A 20,310-nucleotide genomic window follows, 5' to 3' on the forward strand; every position below is an offset into this window, starting at 1 on the left:
TTCAAAACCACGGTTATAAGGTTACTCAAGAATCTTCTTGAAACCTCTGAGAAATTTAGTGAGACCCTCAAGGATATGAAAAAGGACCAATCAGAAATTAAGCATATACTGACTGAAATAAAGAATAATATACAGAGATCCAACAGCAGACTAGAGGATCCCAAGAATAAAGTCAAAGATTTGAAATACGAAGAAGCAAAAAACACCCAACCAAAAGAGCAAAAAGAAAAAAGAATCCAAAAATATGAAGATAGTGTAAGGAGCCTCTGGGACAACTCCAAGCATACCAACATCTGAATTATGGGGGTGCCAGAAGAAGAGACAGAGCAAGATATTGAAAACCTATTTGAAGAAATAATGACAGAAAACTTCCCCTACCTGGTGAAAGACATAGACTTACAAGTCTAGGAAGCACAGAGAACCCCAAACAAGAGGAATCTAAAGAGGACCATACCAAGACACATCATAATTAAAATGCCAAGGGCAAAAGACAAAGAGAGAATCTTAAAAGAAGAAAGAGAAAAACAGTTAGTTACCTATAAGGGAGTACCCATATGACTGTCAGCTGATTTCTCAACAGAAACTATGCAGGCCAGAAGGGAGTGGCAAGATATATACAAAGTGATGAATAGCAAGGACCTACAACCAAGATTACTCTACCCAGCAAAGCTATCATTCAAAATTGAAGGTCAGATAAAGAGCTTCACAGACAAGAAAAAACTAAAGGAGTTCATCACCACCAAACCAGTATTATATGAAATGCTGAAGGGTATTCTCTAACAAGAGGAAGAAAAAGGTAAAGATAAAAATTATGAACAACAAAGTGACAACAAATACATATCTATCAACATGTGAATCTAAAAATCAAGTGAATAAAAAAATATGAAGAACAGAATAAACTGGTGAAAATAATAGAATCAGGGGCATAGAAAGGGAGTAGACTGACAACTCCTGGGGGCGAGGGGGTGTTGGGGGTGCAGGAAGAGATTGGACAAAAATCTTACACCTATGGACGAGGAAAATGGGGGGGTAAGGGCATGGGCTGGGGTGGGAACTGGGTGAAGGGGAGCTGGGGGGGGGGGGGAACAACTGTAATAATCTGAACAATAAAGATTTATTTTAAAAAATATTTTTTTAAAAAAGAAAAAACAAAAAAACACACAAGTCCTAACCAGTTTGGCTCAGTGGATAGAGCGTCGGCCTGCGGACTGAATGGTCCCAGGTTCAATTCCGGTCAAGGGCATGTACCTTGGTTGCAGGCACATCACCAGTAGGGGGTGTGCAGGAGGCAGCTGATCAATAAAAATAAAAAATAAAAAATACTCTCCTTTGTATTCTCCGTAATGCCTAGAGGATATGGTAGATGCTCAACAAATGTTCAATAAAAAGAATAAGGTCTCAAAAAGAAATATTCTCCTTTCACAAGTATAAATTTAAATATCTATAAATGCTAAATAAAATTTAAGTATACATGCTTACATGAGAAATACATAAACCAATAAATAGATGAGTAGGATAAGACATTTTTCAAAGAATTTAACAGATCAAATGTCTAAAAACATTAATAAATTTTCAAAGTCATTCTTTTATCTGTATGTTATTAATATATCTTATTCCAATACTATTATGATAGTTTTATATAGGTTGCAGCTCAATTTTTTTGAAATTGTGATCAAAGATTTATCTGCATCAAAAACATCTGAGTTGCTGATTGGTAAAAATGGAATTTTCTGTCTCCACTCAAGAGCTATGGAGTCGTGGCCTATAAATCTGCATTTTTTTCTAACAAGTTCCCCTGAAAATTTTTATGCTTACTTAAGTTTGAGAACTATTTCTTTAGTTCATCAGTTCTCAAAACCCACTCCAGCCATATCTGTCTAAGCCTACTTTCCACATTATCAAGGACTAGAGGCCCGGTGCATGAAAATCGTGCACTTGGGGGGGGGGGTCCCTCAGCCCAGCCTGCACCCTCTTGCAGTCCAGGAGCCCTTTGGGGATGTCCGACTGATGGCTTAGGGGAGCGGGCCTAAGCCGGCAGTCAGACATCCTTAGCGCTGCCACAGAGGTGGGAGAGGCTCCTGCCACCGCCACTGCGCTCACCAGCCATGAGTCCGGCTTCTGGCTGAGCGGCGCTCTCCCTGTGGGAGCTCACTGACCACCAGGGGGCAGCTCCTGCATTGAGCATCTGCTCCCTGGTGGTCAGTGCGCATCATAGCGACCAGTCGTTCTGCTGTTTGGTCGATTTGCATATTAGCCTTTTATTATATAGGATTATCTCCCTGAGTCCAGATAATCTTTTAATTCAATCACTTGGATTTTATCTTAACTAGATATTTTTTAAAAATTATATTCTCTTCTTTTGGTGGTAATAAGTCATCAGAGATGTGATTTACAGATCATCATTTCCATCAGTAACAAAAGTATTCCTTTCAAACTATTAGTCCTTAGCAACTTCTTGTAATAGCATCCACAAAATTAGAAAATGAAATAGAAGTTCTAAAATACACTAACCTTCATTTATGTACTCAAAGAGTCAGAGCGACAACTAAGTTTATTAAGCTCCTACTATGTAGCACATTCACTACCTCATTGTAACCTGAATCTTGTGAAATAGGGTAAAAAATATTTTGTTATTTGTCCAGAGCCACTTAGCTGGTACCTGAAGAACAAAAACTGAACCCAGGACTTCAGACTCTAAAGTCCATAATTATTTCTAGAACTAGTAGCCCGTTTGCACGAAGATTCGTGCAATAGACCTTCATTCACCTGGCTGCCTGCACCAGTTTTGTGCAGGCACCAGGGACCCAGGCCTTGGCTGTGGCCACCGCCTTCTGCCTTTTTCAGGATCGGGGCTTGGCCCCAGGCGGTGGCCTTGGGCTCGTTGGCACCCAACATCCTTGCTAAGGATCGCAGGAGCCGACCCCCAGTGGTTTCCTGCGATCCCTGCAGGCTGCCCACTGGTGCCCAAGGCCGGAAAAGCCTCCACCCCAGGCTTTCCTGGCCTTGGGCTCGCCGCACCCAGCGTCCCTGCTACCGATCACAGGAGCCGACCCCCAGTGGTTTCCTGCAATCGGTGCAGGCTCCCCGCTGGTGCCCAAGGCCCGGAAAGTCTCGGCCCCTGGGACCCCCGGGAGGGGCGGGAGGGGCCCGGACACGCCCCCCTAGTTGGCCGATCGCCCCAGGCACCCCCAGAGCGGCGGCATGGGTCCGGCCACGCCCCCCCGGGGTGCCGATGGGCCCGGCCACGCCCCCCCGGGGTGCCGATCGCCTCAGGCACCCCTGGGAGCTGTGGCATGGGCCCGGCCACGCCCCCCGGGGTGCCGATCGCCCCAGGCACCCCGGGGAGTGGCGGCATGGACCCGGCCACGCCCCCCCGGGGTGCCGATGGCCCCAGGCACCCCCGGGAGTGGCGGCATGGGTCCGGCCACGCCCCCCGGGGTGCCGATGGGCCTGGCCACGCCCCCCTGGGGTGCCGATCGCCTCAGGCACCCCCCGGAGCTGTGGCATGGGCCCAGCCACGCCCCCCCGGGGTGCCGATCGCCTCAGGCACCCCCGGGAGCTGTGGCATGGGCCCGGCCACGCCCCCCCGGGGTGCCGATCGCCCCAGGCACCCCGGGGAGCGGCAGCATGGCTCCGGCCACGCCCCCCGGGGTGCCGATGGGCCCGGCCACGCCCCCCCTGGGTGCCGATGGCCCCAGGCACCCCTGGGAGCAGCGGCATGGGTCCGGCCACTGGGCACCGCCATCTTGTTCTTCTCAACGGCGGATATGCCACCCGGAGTCCCGCCCCCAGCCTCCCCCTGCCCAATCGTGGGCATAGCGGAGGTGCGGTCAATTTGCATGTTTCTCTATTATAAGGTAAGATACTCACAGTTTTATCAATTGATAAATAAAAGTTCTTTGAAGTCATGGCTACTACTTGCTATGATTTTGGCCCAATTCTCTGTTTCCTTAAAAAGTAGAATTGCTCTGATTTAAAAAAATAAAAGGGCACAAATTCTCCCACACATGTTACATTTGATATTCTGTGCTCCATTCCCTATTGTGGTGTTTCTTGATAGTTCTGCCAGCATATTCTTCTGCCCCAGCTGCTCTTAATTTACCTTTTTATGGGGCATGAATGTCATTACTATGTCCCCTAATTCAAATGTTCCTGATGTTGCAGTTCTGCTATATCTTTTTTTTTCTTTTTTGGCCCTTTACCATGTTTTCTTTTAATAAAGGACATGTTACTTTGTTCATTAACTTAAAACTAAACTCACTATGGGTTTTTAATTCTCTATGAGCTTTCCTTTCAAAGGTTCTTTGAATTAACGAAAAAAATTATTCTTATCTTTGTTACATGCCTGAACTGAAATGCTAAAAATCCTGAGTTTCCAAACAAATCCTTTTTAAAAGATGGTGTTTTCAGAAGTATATTCTTCAGATGATCTAAGTCTCAAGACATGCAGAGGAAGTGGGGAAGTAGAGGGGAAAGAAAGAGTTTCTGGTCAATAATGTTAAGGAAAACCACATTCTATATCCCCCTCACTGAAATTCATAAGTATATCAGGATATTAAAGGCTGTGATAATTTTTTCAGTGAAAAAAAGGTTTTAACTCAATATTTCCCAAACCTGCCTAACCATGCAATCTTCCCCTCTCCCTACTCCACACCTAATAACATCCCATAATATTTGCTACATGGTAAACAAAATATCCAATAAATGTATAATGCCTACTAAATAATAAGTGCTCAATAAATATAGCTATTTTTGTTTTTACCATTAATGAGCAGGTCAATAAATATCATGACTCATCTAGTCCATCACTCTAAAGATGGCAAGCTATGATCCTAATGTGCTCACTATACAGCACCTCCACTGACTCTTGGAAATAATGTCAGTTTACTATTGCCAATGGAAAATTAGAGAAAAATATTTCCTGTATCTCTTCTGAGTTGATTGATCAAACTTTTGCATTTGGGGACAATCCATACTGTGGAACACATATATTTTCCAAGAATTTTGTTTTCCCTAAAATGTAGAAACTGAAATAAACCATTTTTATTTCCCACGAAGGGGGGTGAGAGGGGGGATTCTTATTTTCATTAAAAAACTTTTATATCTCCTCAATCCCTACAAAGCTAATAAGCAAAGCCTCTTTTACAACTGTAAGAGGCATTTGGTTATTCTGGTAATGTTAGAAAATTCCATGCCTTATATGTTTTTAGGTTTCTCTTAAAAATCTGGAAAATAACTGATCCATTCCAATTAGTTCTATAGCTTTCTTTTTTACAGTAAACTCTAGCATTGACTTCTCATAATCTAATTGTCTCTATTAAAATAAAAAAGAGGTCAAAAAGTTTTATTTTGCTGCAAGTTTACAAACTTCTTTTTATAGTGATAAGTACTTTGCAATAATAGACCTTGTAAACTATTTCCTTAAGCACAATATAGTTAACACCTAGGAACATCCCTATATTATAATCCTGCCTCATAATTAAGTACTTTTTTTTTTTGGTTTTATAATTTGCAAAGTACTTCTATGTACATTATTTAATTTAATCTTGAAAACAATGTTATGAGGTATATAGATAGAAATCATTATCTTCATTTTACAGATAAGAAAATGGGTTCACAGGAATTAAGTGGCATGTCCTAAATCAAAATCCTAGTAAGTAGAAGAACTAGGACTGAACTCTGACATTAATCTGATGATAGTTGAGGCATCTTTTGAAACACAATATTTAAATAAATGTTAGTTCTGCAAGGTTAACTATACCTTTATATACTGCTCAGTTTCTATGCTGACACTGTGATTTTTTTAAAATTGTCATTGGTTTCTAGCCTTTTATCATTTCTCACCTAATTTAGAAAATGAACTAATTTCCCAAGACCCATGCCTTCCTCTACTTCCACCAACACTATGAATAAATTATAACAATTTAATTTCATATTTGCTAACTTTATAATTTTAAATGAGACTTTTATATTAACATTTATTCTTAGATCAGTATTTAAGACTTTGTTTGTTTTAGCCCTGGAAATAAGAACATAGATTCAACTTCTTTTTCTCCATGGCTCCTGGCATTGTGCCTTATATATAATTAATTTTCACTTAATAAGTGATTAATTGATAAAAGACTACTCAAAATCCCAACAACATATTAGGAACTGCTGGATGAACGCTCAACGTGTATCTCCCAGAGACTTGCACACTGAGCATATTTGATTTTCTTGGGATAAAAAGGGGAACAAAATGAACACTAAGTATCTCCTTGGACTTGTCATTTTTTTTTTTTAATCCTCACCCAAGAATATTTTTTCCATTGATTTTTAGAGAGAGTGAAAGGGAGAGGGAGAGTCAGAGAGAAACACCGATGTGAGAGAGATACGACGATTAGTTGCCTCCCGCATGCCCTCTCCCCCTGCCCCCCAATCAGGGCTGGGAGTCTGCAACCGAGGTATGTGCCCTTGACCGGAATGGAACCTGGCACCCTTCAGTCTGCAGGCCGACGCTCTATCCACTGAGCCAAACCGGCTAGGGCTGGACTCATCTTTTTAAGATGGCATCCCACTCATCTTCTGCAAATATTAATATTACACTGAGAAGCAAGATAGGACTAACTGTAAGAAGACCTCATTAGCAACTTAAATGTTTTGCTTTTTCAAACAAGACATAAAAATATAGATGACCTAACTCCTATAAAATAAAACAGGCTATATTCCTCTCTAAATTAAGGAATTATAAGTAGCTGAGGCTGACAATGGCATTTCATGTCTCCTCATTAAGAGATAGTTCAGAGCTATTGGCGAGTTAAAGGAAGATGCTGTTATTTTGAGCTACAAAACAGAAACAACCTTTAACAAAGAAATACAGAGACACAAAACTAGGCAACTGGAAAACAGACTTGTGCTGAGAGGATTTGAGAGTCTGTTAAAAGTTTATTTGTTCAGAAAAATTAGCAGAAGAGTACTGACCAGGTATTTCATAACTTCAGACTAATAGGCATACATTTTAAAAAGAGAAGACATACTGAAAGTAATCTATGGCAACCTACAAGAGAAAGAGAAGAAACTATTTAGAGAAAAAAAATCATAGTTTACTTTAGTAACAGTTTTCCCCTCATATTTAGAAATCTGTTTCTTCCCATTTCTCTAAAGATAATATTTCATGGCTAATTATAGGTAGCCAATTAGAATTCTATTAAAAATATCTACACTAATAAAAGAGAAACATGCAAATTACCGTCACTCCGCTATGCTACCAGCCAATCAGAGTGAGTATGAAAATTAACCTGAAAACATGGTGGCAGCCCTGCGCGCCTCCCCTCCGCCCCCCGCCGCTCTGGGCCTGTGGGGGTCGGAGAAGTTGGGGGCCAGCGCCTGAGGCTGGCTGCAGCCAGGGAGACCAATAAGCCACCTGCCCCGTGATCCCAGGCCGCAGCCAGCAGCAGAAGCCTCACATCTGCCTGCCCCACGTCCTAGGGGAGATGGAGAAACCGGGCCCCAGTGCCTGAGGCTGTGTACGGCCAGGGAGACAAAGAAGCCGCTTGCCCCATGATTCCAGGCCGCAGCCAGCCAGAGAAGTCGCCCACACTGCACTCCAGGGAAGACGGAGAAGCCGCCCGCCTGCGGTCCAGGCGCCAGCACCTGCGGCTGACTACAGCCTGGTAGGTGGAGAAGCCGCCCACCCGCAGTCCTGGGCACCAGTACCTGCTGCTGGCTGTAGCCCAAGATGGAGAAGCCGCCCACCCTGCGATCCCGGGCGCCAGCACTTGTGGCTGCAGCCCAGGCGAAGCCACCTGCCCACCATACCCTGTAGCTGCAGCCAGCCTGGGTGCCTATGGCTGACCAGAGGGAGAAAAGCCCAGATCCCGGGTGTCTGTGGTTGGCTGGAGGAGGGAATCCTGGGTCCCAGATGCGGGGCCGAGGCAGAGGTGGTAAGGGGCAATCAAGCCAGCAGGGAAGCAGTTAGGGACAATCAGGCTGGCAGGCAGAAGAAGTTAGGGGCAATCAGGCAGGCAGGCGAGCGGTTAGGAGCCAGCAGTTCTGGATTGTGAGAGGGATGTCCGACTGCCGGTTATCCCTTGAGGGGTCCCAGATTGGAGAGGGTGCAGACCAGGCTGAGGGACACCCTCCCCCGCCCCCGTGCATGAATTTCATGCACCGGACCACTAGTAAGTATATAACAAAGGGATGTCCTTTTTCTCCATTACCTATACCTAAAATCTAATCATTACCCTAAACAGAGACCATATTAGCAACTACCACTCAGCCATCAAAAATAAAAATAAAAAACCTAAAGAGAATTAAAAAGTCCCTATGGCCTTAATCTTCTTGGATTGAAGTAGTTTCTTAAATTGGATGCTCTTCTAAGTGACTCCTTTACCACAAGGACTTGGAAGTCTCTGCAAGCCATAAAAGGGTCAAGTGATATGTTCCATTTTCAACAAAATTAAACTGTATCACTTCACACATTTTATAATTAATATTCTTCTTTCAAGATTCAGGTAAAATGTGCACTCCCTATTCCCAAAGTGGAGATACTCTGGGTCCCCACATCTGAGAGTAGAGCATTTACCCTCCTTGTGATGGTGTGCATCTGTCTGTCAATCACACCAACAGACGGTAGGCTCATCTGGTGCTAAAACACTGACATATCACCTCCATATTACAAGTGCCTACCTCTGCATGAGACAAGATAACCCATTAATAGAACTTGGCGGAGTATATATAAGAATTTTTAAATTGTATAATTATTTTTCAATTGGACAGAAGTTATCTCATTTCCAGGAGGGAAAACATTTTATAGTGTAGTGGAAAGAACAGTGAACTCAAGAATCCAAAGCCTGGATTTTAGTCCCACCTAGCCAACTGTGTGACCTTGAACAAGTAGCCTACAGTGTAGTGGGGTTGGATTTGATTCCTAATAACACTCCCAGCTATAAATTTATATTTAATATGGAAAAGTTTTTATCTGGTTATCTTTGCATGCGTTTCTTGGACTTCTTAGAGTACTAAATGCTGAAATGACGACTTCAATCCAGCAAACAAAAGTTATTCCCAACTGGCAAAGGGTGAAATAGATTATTTTCCAGCCAAAAATTGGGTGACTCCAAGAATCCTATATGATAAAAGGCTAATATGCAAATAGACCGAATGGCAGAACAACCGAACAACAGAACAATCAGTTGCTATGATGTGTGCTGACCACCAGGAGGCGTGTGCAGAACATGGCAGGTGTCAGCCTCAGTGGGATGGTGGAGATGAGTGGGATGCCAGACCAAGGCGTGGCACCGGTTGCTGACATAGGGACGAGCCTCTGGTGGTTACTGAAAAGTCTCTGCTCTCATGCGCCGCGGTCCTGCCCGGTGCTCGCACCTGCTGCCAGCACCAGCCCCGCTTGCACCTGCAGCCCAGTGCCAGTCCCGATCGCTCAGTGCCATCAGCAGGTGCGAGTGGCGGCTGCTGGCCCTGATCGCTCCTGAGGGCTTCTCCACCTCCCCCTGCTCACATCCGCTAACAGTGCCACCGGCCCCACTTGCACCTGCTACTGGCGCTGGCCCCAATCACTCCGTGACATCAACAGGTGCAAGAGGGGCCGGTGCCAGCATGTTGGAGCAGCGGCGGTAGGAGCAGGGCTGCTGGCAGACAGGGGACCGGGGGGAGGGGGTGGAAGGGGGTGCAGAGGATGGGCTGAGACCCGCCCCTATGCCCACTGCAGCCTCATGGCCAACAGTTCCTTTCAAGGTGCACAAATTCGTGCACTGGGCTCCTAGTAGAATAATAATGCTAAACAGGAAGCTCTTGTGCTGTATAGGGCTGGCTCTTTACTCTCTCTTCTTCTCAAAACAACAACAACAAAATAACCAGAATAGAAGTGGCAGCATTCAATACCCCCAAACACTACAGAATGTGTTTTGGCTGCTAACAAATGTGGGCTCTGTTCTTCTCTCCTATTTGCCTCTTCTACAAAGATGTTAAAATTTTTTTAAATGACATAAAGAAAAATTTTCCATACACTGAGTTGGGTACTGCCAGCATATGAAAAAAAAAAAATGGAGTCATCGCAGATACAACAATTAAGGTGGAAGAAATAAAAGTAGTACACATCACTCTTGAATATGGCAGGTTCCATGAAAATTGGGTTCTGTGAATCTACAAATATAGGTCTGTAGAGAACGATGTGATCGGGATGGGAACAGTATAAACTTAAAAAATAATCTTTAAGAAAGGCAGACCAATTTGCTTTCCAGCCATCTCTTAAACATCGTAAAGAGAATTCTCCAACTCAAAGACAGAGGGTATTAGTTTGAGGGTTTCTTCTTCTAAAAATTACAATCTTGAAAAGATAAACCAAAGAACTTATATACTTACTAGGGGCCCAGTGCACAAATTCGTGCACCTTGAAAGGAACTGTGGGCCGCGAGGCTGCAGTGGGCGGGTCTTGACCCATCCTCCGCGTCCCCGCCCAGCCCCTCCCACCACGGCCCCCACTGCACTGATGGCGCCAGCTCTGCTCGCACCTGCCAATGGTATGGAGCGACTGGGGCTGGTGCCAGCAGCGGGTGTGAGCAGCGGCTGCTGCCCCAATCACTCCTCAGGAGCAGGGGGAAGTAGAGAAGCCCTCAGGGGTGATCAGGGCCTGCAGCCGCCACTTGTACCCATTGACGGTGCCGAGCGATTGGGACTGCAGCCGGGTGCCAGCAGCAGGTGCAAGTGGGGCCATCACCGGCAGTGGGTGCGAGCAGTGGCTGCCAGCCCCAATCACCTCTCAGGAGCAGGGGTAGGTAGAGAAGCCCTGAGAGGCGATCGGGGCTGGCAGCCACCACTCACACCCGCTGATGGCACCAAGCGATCGGGGCCGGCACCGGGTGCTGGCAGCAGGTATGAGCAGTGACTCCAGCGCTGGCAGCAGGTGCGAGTGGGGCTGGTGCTGGCAGCAGGTGCGAGCACCGGACAGGACCGTAGTGTGTGGGAGCAAAGAATTTTCAGTAACCATCAGAGGCTCACCCCAATGACAGCGACCAGTGCCCCAACTTGATCTGGCACCCCCGTTCACCTGCTCCACCATCCTGCTGTGGCCGATGCCCGCCATGTTCCACACTCTGCCACCTGCTGCCGACGCCCGCCATGTTCCACGCATGCCCCCTGGTGGTCAGCACACATCATAGCAACCAGCTGTTCGGTTGTTCAGTTGTTCAGTCTATTTGCATATTAGGGTTTTATATATATAGATATGCATAGTCCATGGGCACTGGCAATAGGGTGGTGAAGACCTGGCGGGTGAGTAGAGGCTGGGAGGAGGGGGGGGAAACAGGGAGAAAATGGGAGACATCTGTAATACATCAACAATAAAAAAATATATACATTAATAAAAAAATTTAAAGTAAATAAATAAAAGAAAAAGGCATGTTCCCTAGCATTAGCACACACTCTTCTTTTGACTAGGCCCACTTGAAAAGGAGATTGCATTCTCAGCTTCTGGTCAACTCTTCAGTCTGAAGTCCTCTTTGAAGAGAAGAGAGTCACAGCACAAATATGGAAACTGCTCCTTAAGGTGAATGCAGAAGCTCCACAATTGACAAGTATACCATGCATGTGTCCTCCTTGCTTTAGAAGCATAAATAATAATCATCCACTTACCTTCCAATTTAAAGTATTACTTCAATGCATTGGGAAGGGGAAGATTTATCTATATTATGAGAAAATATATAGAGTCCTATTTTTACAAAATGTAATGAGAAAATAGTAATCCTGGAAAAATATGTTCAGAGTACATGGAAATTGACAACTGAAAATAGGGCTTTTACTGGATAAAACAAACATTTTACTTAAATCCTGATGAAAGAAGAAAAATATTTTTATTCCATCTCTCTTTTATTAATGGACTGGGAAACCAAAAAATTCTATTAAAATTACCCAAAATTTCATAAAAGCAAAATTCAAACCTTCATTGTTAGTCATTTTCATAAAACAAATTTCTTTTTTTTTCCTTTTTATTAAATTTATTGGCATGACACTGGTTAATAATATTATACAGGTTTCAGGTGAACCATTCCACAACACATCATATTTACACTCTATTGTGTGTTCATCACCCCAAATCAGTCTCCATCCATCACCACTTATCCTCCATATCCTTCTCTACCTCCCACTAAGCTCCCTTCTTCTAGCAATCACCACACTTATATATTTTCTCTTTTTTTCTTCATTTTTGCTCTTTTCTAATAAATATGTAGAGGATCAGCAACTTTACTTTTGAAATACATACCATAGTGTATGTGAAGAGAAATGGAAGATAATTCTTTGACAACTCAAACATAAAATATCATTTTATATTATTCCAAATTAAGAATTCAGAGTATTTCTGGACCTACTTAGTCATTCTCTTAAGAGTGTCTTTCAAAGAGCAGAAATTTTTAATTTTAATAAAGACCAACTTTTCCATTTTCTCTTTCATGGAGCATGCTTTGGTATTATATCTAAAAACTCATCACTCATCACCAAACTTGAGGTCACCTAGATTTGCTTCTATGTAATCTTCTAGAAGTTTTATAGTTTAGTGTTTTATCTTAGGTCTATGGTTCATTTTGAATTAATTTTTAAAATACTTTTATTGATTTTTGAGAGAGAAAGGGAGAGGGAGAGAGAGAAACGGTGAAGTGAGAGTGTAACATCAATCGGCTGCCTCCTGCATGCCCTCTACTAGTTATCAAGCCCACAACCTGGGCATGTGCCCTGATTGGAAATCAAACCAACAACCTTTCAGTGCACAGGACAATGACCAAACAACTGAGCAACGCCAGCCAGGGCCATTTTGAGTTAATTTTTGTGAAAGGTGAAATATGTTTCTAGAGTCTTATTTTTTCTGTATGTATATGTTCCAGCACAATATGTTGAAAAAACTAACTTTTCTCCATTGAATTATCTTTCCTCCTTTGTCAAAGATCCATTGACTACATTTGTCTAGGTCTATTTCTCAGCTATCTATTCTAACCCATTATCTATTTGTCTATTCTTTCACCAATACCACATTATCTTGATTACTGTATCATTACAGTAAGTCTGAAGTCAGGTAGTGTCAGTCCTCTGATTTTGTTTTTCCTCAGTATTGTGTTGGCTATTCTGGGTCTTTTGCCTTTCTATATAAACTTTTGTGTGAAGTTTTTAATTCATAATTTTGTACTAATCATCTTAAAGACCTGTATCCATTATTTTAAAGACAGAAAATAAAATTTTGTGAGCTACGTATCCCACAAAAATTAGGACCCACCTCTATGTGACAGTTCTAGCCATAAGTATGGATTAAAAACTGAAGGGGGAAAGCAGAGGGTAAGGCCCTAAAGTATATTCTCATACAAGCAAAAGACAAATGAGGAAAAAGAATAAGAAGAAAGAGTAACAGTTGAGATCTTCCAAGGTGCTCAACAATTCTAATTCCAAATCACATATGCAGGTACCAATACTGTATATAGTATCTCTAGTCCTAGTGTACAAATAAAGGTATGTTACTTGTAAACTATTTTTTTTATTTGAAGGCATCACAAGCTACCAACAAGTTTGAAGAAAACTGCTTCTGTGCCTATCTCTTTGCCAAATAGTCCTTAATTTCTAAAATGAGTGCTAACCAGAATTTTAATGTAAGAGTAGCAAACTTAGAGATCATTAGCACCACTTCCTTCATGAAGGCCCCTCTAACTCCCCTAGGCCAACTCAGACTCCTATCTCTCTAATACAGCCCTAATCACAGTAAGCTATAATTGGTTGCATGTGTATCTCCTTACTGGACTATACTAGTATTTTCAGGGAGGGCAGGAATCAGATCCTGTCTTATCATCTACATATCCCTAGTGAATAGCACAGTGCTAGCACATGACAGGTGTTCAGAATGTGCTGACAAAAGGCAGATACTATAATTCCAAATTTATGAACTGAGAAAGCTAAGTCTTGCTCCAGGATGCATGTAAAGTAAATGGAAAAGCTGAAATCTAGGTTTCTCAACTCTGAAAATTTCTCCCTAATACATTAATCATCAATCACTGTAACAATAATAGATTTTACAACATAAGCCACAGGAGAATAAAATGGCTATTCCAAGTGAACAAAATGTTATTTTTCCTTGCTGTATAGTACAATTTATCACTTCCTACACCTACCATACTTCCACATTCATCCTGATTATGTGTGAGATTCCAGATCTTTATCTGCATAACTATAATTTTCTTCATACTAAAAAAAGGAACAGGTAACCTATAACTGCTGAAGCCATTAGAGTCAAAGGAAAGACAGGCCAAAGACTAAAGAAATTGTAGGATGGTTGCATTTCTCTTCTTCAGAACCCTAACAGAGACTAGAGAAGTGTAGCAAGGATGTTCATGTACCCGTGCCCCTATAATCTTCTCTAATAAAATGGTAATATGCAAATTAACCATCACTCCGCTACATAAGCCACACCCACCAGCCAAGCCACGCCCACCAGCCAATCAGGGCGAGTATGCAAATTAACCCAAACCAAGATGGCTACAGCCACAGTGAGCAAGGTTTCCCAGGTAACAGAGCAAGCCAAGCTTTCCATAGCCGTTGCAAGCCTAAGCCTCCACTCAAGCTACAAAGTTTCAATTATAGAAGGTAAACAAATTCAAACAAATGGCAACAGAATGGAGCTTGAGAGAGCAGGCCAGGGTTGCCGGTGGCAACAGGGGAAGCAAAGCTTTAAAGCACACCCTGGCCGGGCCCACCCGCTTAAGGCAACAAAGTTTCAACTGTAGAAGGTGAATTAACTGCCACAGAGATGGCTGCCGCCCCTGAGGGAACAGCAGGCTTGGCTCTGCTCCAGGCTACAAAGTTTCAATTGTAGAAGGAAAATAAATCCCAGATACCAGGGCCTCCGCTTGGGTTGCCAGGGGGCGTGGCCCGCCTGCAAACCACCACAGGCCCCTCGCTCAGGCCACCCCACACTCCAAGGGAACCCCACCCTGATCTGGGACACCCTTCAGGGCAAACCAGCTGGCCCCCACCGGTGCACCAGGCCTCTATCCTATCTAATACAAGAGTAATATACAGATTGATCATCACTGCAACACACAATATAGCTGCCCCCATGTGGTCAAAGATACTGCCCCCATGTGGACACAAGATGGCCACTATAAGATGGCCAGCAGGGGAGGGCAGTTGGGAGGCACCCGGCCTGCAAGGGAGGGCAGTTGAGAGGGACCAGGCTTGCAAGGGAGGGCAATTGGAGATGATCAACCCTGCAGGAGAGGGCAGTTAGGGGTGACCAGGCTGGCAGAGGAGGGAAGTTGGGGGCAAACAGGCTGGCAGGGGAGCAGTTAAGCATCAACCAGGCTGGCAGCGGAGTGGTTAGGGGGTGATCAGGCTGGCAGGCAGAAGCAGTTAGGGGAAATCAGGAAGGCAGGCAGGCAAGCAGTTGGGAGCCAGCAGTCCTGGATTGTGAGAGGGATGTCCGACGGCCCGTTTAGGCCCGATCCCACCAGGATCGGGCCTAAACGGGCCGTCGGACATCCCTCCAGGAGTCCCAGATTGGAGAGGGTACAGGCTGGGTTGAGGGACAACCCCCGCCGTGCACGAATTTCGTGCACCGGGCTTCTAGTATCTATAATAAACTCTAGTTACTCCAAAGCCTAGACCCTTAAACACACATACACACACACAAAACATGTAGGGAAAATTTTAGTGCTGACAACAATTATGAAACTTAAGAACTTGCTTCTTTTGAAATCTACTTAGCTCTTTTCCACTTTGCATTGTGTTAGTAGTATCTAAGACATGAACTGATTTATGAAAGATTCTCTAAAGGACAGACAATCTCTTTATTATTAAGATAATAATTATAAAAACAACAATAGCTAACATTCATTGAGTATATGGCCCTGTGTTAAGTACTTCAAAACAGTTCATCTAATCCTCACAAACCACTTAAGACATTATTTTCCCTATTGTACAAATGGGAATGAAATTAAATAGTTTGCCCAAGGCCCCCAAAACTAGTACAGTTTAAGTACAGGATCAAAACCCGTGTCTGTTTAACCCTAAAGTTCCTGTTCATATCTACTGCCCTATACTTCTCTGAGGAACAAAGGACTTCTTGGCTCCTCACAGTTCACCCAGATTTGGTTCTGATTGGTCGGTTTCTATGCCAGTCAGCATCTCCGGGCCTATCTCCAGGCCTGATCAGAGAGGTGGGGCTGATCAGCAGCCTCCACGGAGGCCCGGAGAGAAACAGAGGTGCGGCTGCTGGCGAAGCCTGGAGAGAGAGAGAGAGAGGCAATGGCTGATCAACAGCTGCCACGGAGGCTGTGGATCAGACCCTGCCTCCTCTTCGGGCCTCTCTCCAGGCCTGATCCACAGCCCCCTTGGCAGTCAGTGCTCGGTCACTGTATCCACACCCGCAGCAGTCTGACTTCCAGTATTCGGTCAAGCCTTCAGTCAGTCATTACGGACCCTGGGATTTTATATATTAGGATATATGTAATATATGTATATCACATGCACCTCTTGCTGCAGTAAAATTTTAGTTACATTCTAAAACATGTCAAAATAAAAATTTTTAATTATCAGCTAAAAATTAAGTAAGCAATATTTTCAATGTGTGTCTTATTTTGATTATGATTCAAAACCTTTTTTGCTCCTATTTTTAAAATATTAATAATATCTGGGCATTATATCACTGTTCCATTAGACATGTTATTAAAAATACATGTAAATTTTAAAATAGTTTTCTTAATAAGTCAGAGACTTTTTTTGGACAACTTCTTGTCAAATTATTTTTACCACATTATGTGGCAAATATATATTTCATACTGAAAGAAAACCACTGGTTTTGCAATTTTTTGTTGTTCCTTGCTGGCTTTAATCCAGTTTCTTTTCAAAAATCCCTTTAAATCCACTTAACTGGACACATGTGAACTGCATGCAATATGTTGACATACACTGAAAATAAACTAATGAATAATGGTACATTGTCAATTCCTCTTAGTTATGAAAATTCTCATTCTATTCTGAAGGTAAATTAAAAATATAAAAAACTAATACTCCTCTGACAAGATGACTGCATAATTAATTATTAATAAGACTCCCCCACTCAATGGATTTCCTTGCACAGCTCTTGGAATGCCTACCTACCCTCTCCCACACCTGCCTGGATCTTGAAGATCACTGTCCTATTACTCTAAAATCCACCATTGACTTCAACCAGACTACAGAGAGGGCTATCTGTATTTAATTAACTGTCAAAAAAAATTGCTTTTATTCTATTATGTTCTGAGGTGATGCCATCATCCTAAATGAAGGAACTGATGAGAAAATGCTTCTCATGGTGAGAAAACAAGAGAGAACTAAAGTTAAAATGAATTCACCGAAACCGGTTTGGCTCAGTGGATAGAGCGTCGGCCTGCGGACTCAAGGGTCCCAGGTTCGATTCCGGTCAAGGGCATGTACCTTGGTTGCGGGCACATCCCCAGTAGGGGGTGTGCAGGAGGCAGCTGATCGATGTTTCTCTCTCATCGATGTTTCTAACTCTCTCTCCCTCTCTCTTCCTCTCTGTAAAAAATCAATAAAATATATTTTAAAAAATAAATAAATAAAGTTAAAATGAATTCAGTAGACTCCTTCCTACATCATCTTACAGAGCATGGGTGAAAAGCAACAAGTAATCATCATCTTTCCAGGTCTCCTAACAAAAATACTCTTGAAAACAAGGAAGTTCATTTGGTGATTCACAAAGCATACATCAACTTGGTAATTAATCAATCAATGCTCCCAAGTCTACTTCTGAGAGAAGCAGAACATGAGCACTTTTTTAAAAAAACATCCTTTGGTGACTCTTTTACTAATTGCCAATACAATGCTTTTCATGTATAAAATGTATGTTTTTGTAATTATATCCTTCTCTCCTATGTTACCTTTCTTCTGGTCATATTTATTGAAATGTGATTTTATGTCTGTTGAATCTTATAAGAAATTGAGTTGTAAAAAAAATTCTTCACTTATATTATGGTTCATAAGAGGACTTACAAGCAACAGAGTATATTCTACTTAAAACCATAAAACAGCTGGAGAAATTGAGAACTTGTAGTCATGTGTTATTTAACTTCATGACTGTGCATTTGTGTATGGCCACTGACATATACAAAAACACTTCATTGTGTTGATTATAGCATTAGTCTCATTTTAAGCATGTAAAATAGCATCTAATTCCTTTTCTGCTCAACCTCAGAGCTTCATTTTAGGGTAATCAGGAAGAACTCTAATACTTATAGTCCTCTAGTTAGAATCATGTCTTCAAGGAACTCAAAATGCTTGATCAAAAAATTATGAGAAAGCAAAAAAACACCCAACCAGAAGAGCAAAAATAAAAAAAAAATCCAAAAACATGAAGATAGTTTATGGAGCCTCTGGGACAACATCAAGCATCCCAACATTTGCATTATGGAGGTGTCAGAAGAAGAAAGAGAGCAAGATATTGAAAACCTATTTGAATAAATAATGACTGAAAACTTCCCCTGCCTGGTGAAAGAAATAGACTTACATGTCCAGGAAACACAGAGAACCCCAAAAAGGAGGAACCCAAAGAGGACACGCAAAGATACATCATAATTAAAATGCCAAGGGCAAAAGACAAAGAGAGAGTCTTAAAAACAGCAAGAGAAAAGCAATTAGTTACCTACAAGGGAATGCCCATACAACTGCCAGCTGATTTCTCAACAAAAACTATGCAGGCCAGACGGGAGTGGCAAGAAATATTCAAAGTGATGAATATTAAGAACCTCAACCAAGATTATTCTACCCAGCAAAGCTATAACTTAAAATTGAAGGTCAGATAAAGAGCTTCACAGATGAGAAAAAGGTAAAGGAGTTCATCACCACCAAACTAGTATTATATGAAATGTTGAAGGGTATTCTTTAAGAAGAGGAAAAAGAAGAAAAAGATCAAAAATATGAAAAATAAAATGGCAACAAGTATATACCTATCAACAATTGAATCTAAAAATAAAAATAAATGAATAAAAAATCTAATTAACAGAATAAACTGGTGAATAAAATAGAATCAGAGGCATGGAAATGGAACAGACTGACAATTCTCAGAGGGAAGGGGGGTGAGGGATGGCAAGAGATTAAACAAAGATCTTATATGCATATATGCATTACCTATGGACAGACAGTAGGGTTGTGAAGGCCTGGGGTGGGGCATGAACCGGATGGAAGGGGAATGGGGGTGGGGGGGTGGGGGGGGAGGGACATCTGTAATAATCTCAACAATAAAGATTTTTTTAAAAAATCTGCCGATATTAAATTTAACTATGAAAAAGAAAATATCAATCCTTCTCAAATTAGGATATAAATTTATCGCAATTACATTTATAATTCAGTAATGAATTTTCTTGAACTGGGAAAATTAAAAATACATTTCAAAAAGTAATTATATGAGAACAGTCATGGGAACCTTGGAAAGAAAAATGAGGAAGTGGTTAATAAGCCTTACCAGATTTCAAATCAGTATAGCATTGGCACAGAAATAAAGACTAGAAAAATTACAGAAAATAGAGTTTAGAAATAGGTACAAAGATATGTGAGAGCATAATATATAACATATATGATGTTTCAATTTAGTGACAAAAGAATGTTTTATTTTAAAAACAGTGTATGCAAAGCTGGCTAGTTACTTGGAAGAAAACAATGCTATATACTTACATGGTACTATATATAAACATAAATTCCAGTCATAGTTAAAGATTAAAGCTCTTAATTAAAAACAGAGCAAAAAAAAAATAAATGATATCCAGGGAGGAAAATGTTTTTCAATACACATGACAAAGGATTAACATTCCTAATTCACAGAGTACTTACAAACTGATAAGAAACAGATCAACACTCAAGTGTTGTTGTTTTTAAAGCAAAATATATGAGTAGGTAATTCACAAAACAGAAAATGCAAATCACCAACAAATATGTGAAAACATAGTCACTCTGGCTATAGCCAGAAAATTACAATGAGATAATAGTTCTCACTTGTCATACTGAAAAAGATTAAAAAGAGCACTAATACCCAGTGCTAACGTGAATGCTAGGAAATAACGGCTATTGTACACTGCTAGTGGGAATGGGAATTGCTACAAACTTTTCTGAAAATTACCTGACAAGATTCATTAAAATTGAAATGGAAATCATAAAAGAAAAAAATAATAGATTGGAATTCATCAAAATTGTTTCTGCTTTTCATAAGAAACTGTTAGAAATTTTTTTAAAAGTCACAGAGGAAAAAGTATTTGCAAATCACATATCTAATAGAGAACTTATAGCCCAAAA

General features: G+C 41.9%; 1 protein-coding gene across 2 annotated transcripts in view; it reads right to left on the minus strand.

The window, feature by feature from the left end:
• HPSE2 (heparanase 2 (inactive)) overlaps positions 1-20,310 on the minus strand; it is a 538,739-nt gene that overhangs the window by 453,977 nt on the left and 64,452 nt on the right. The gene's annotated exons all lie outside the window — the stretch shown is intronic.

This window comes from Cnephaeus nilssonii (genome assembly GCF_951640355.1).
Source record: "Cnephaeus nilssonii genome assembly, chromosome: 16".
In the NCBI taxonomy this organism is placed as follows: domain Eukaryota; kingdom Metazoa; phylum Chordata; class Mammalia; order Chiroptera; family Vespertilionidae; genus Cnephaeus; species Cnephaeus nilssonii.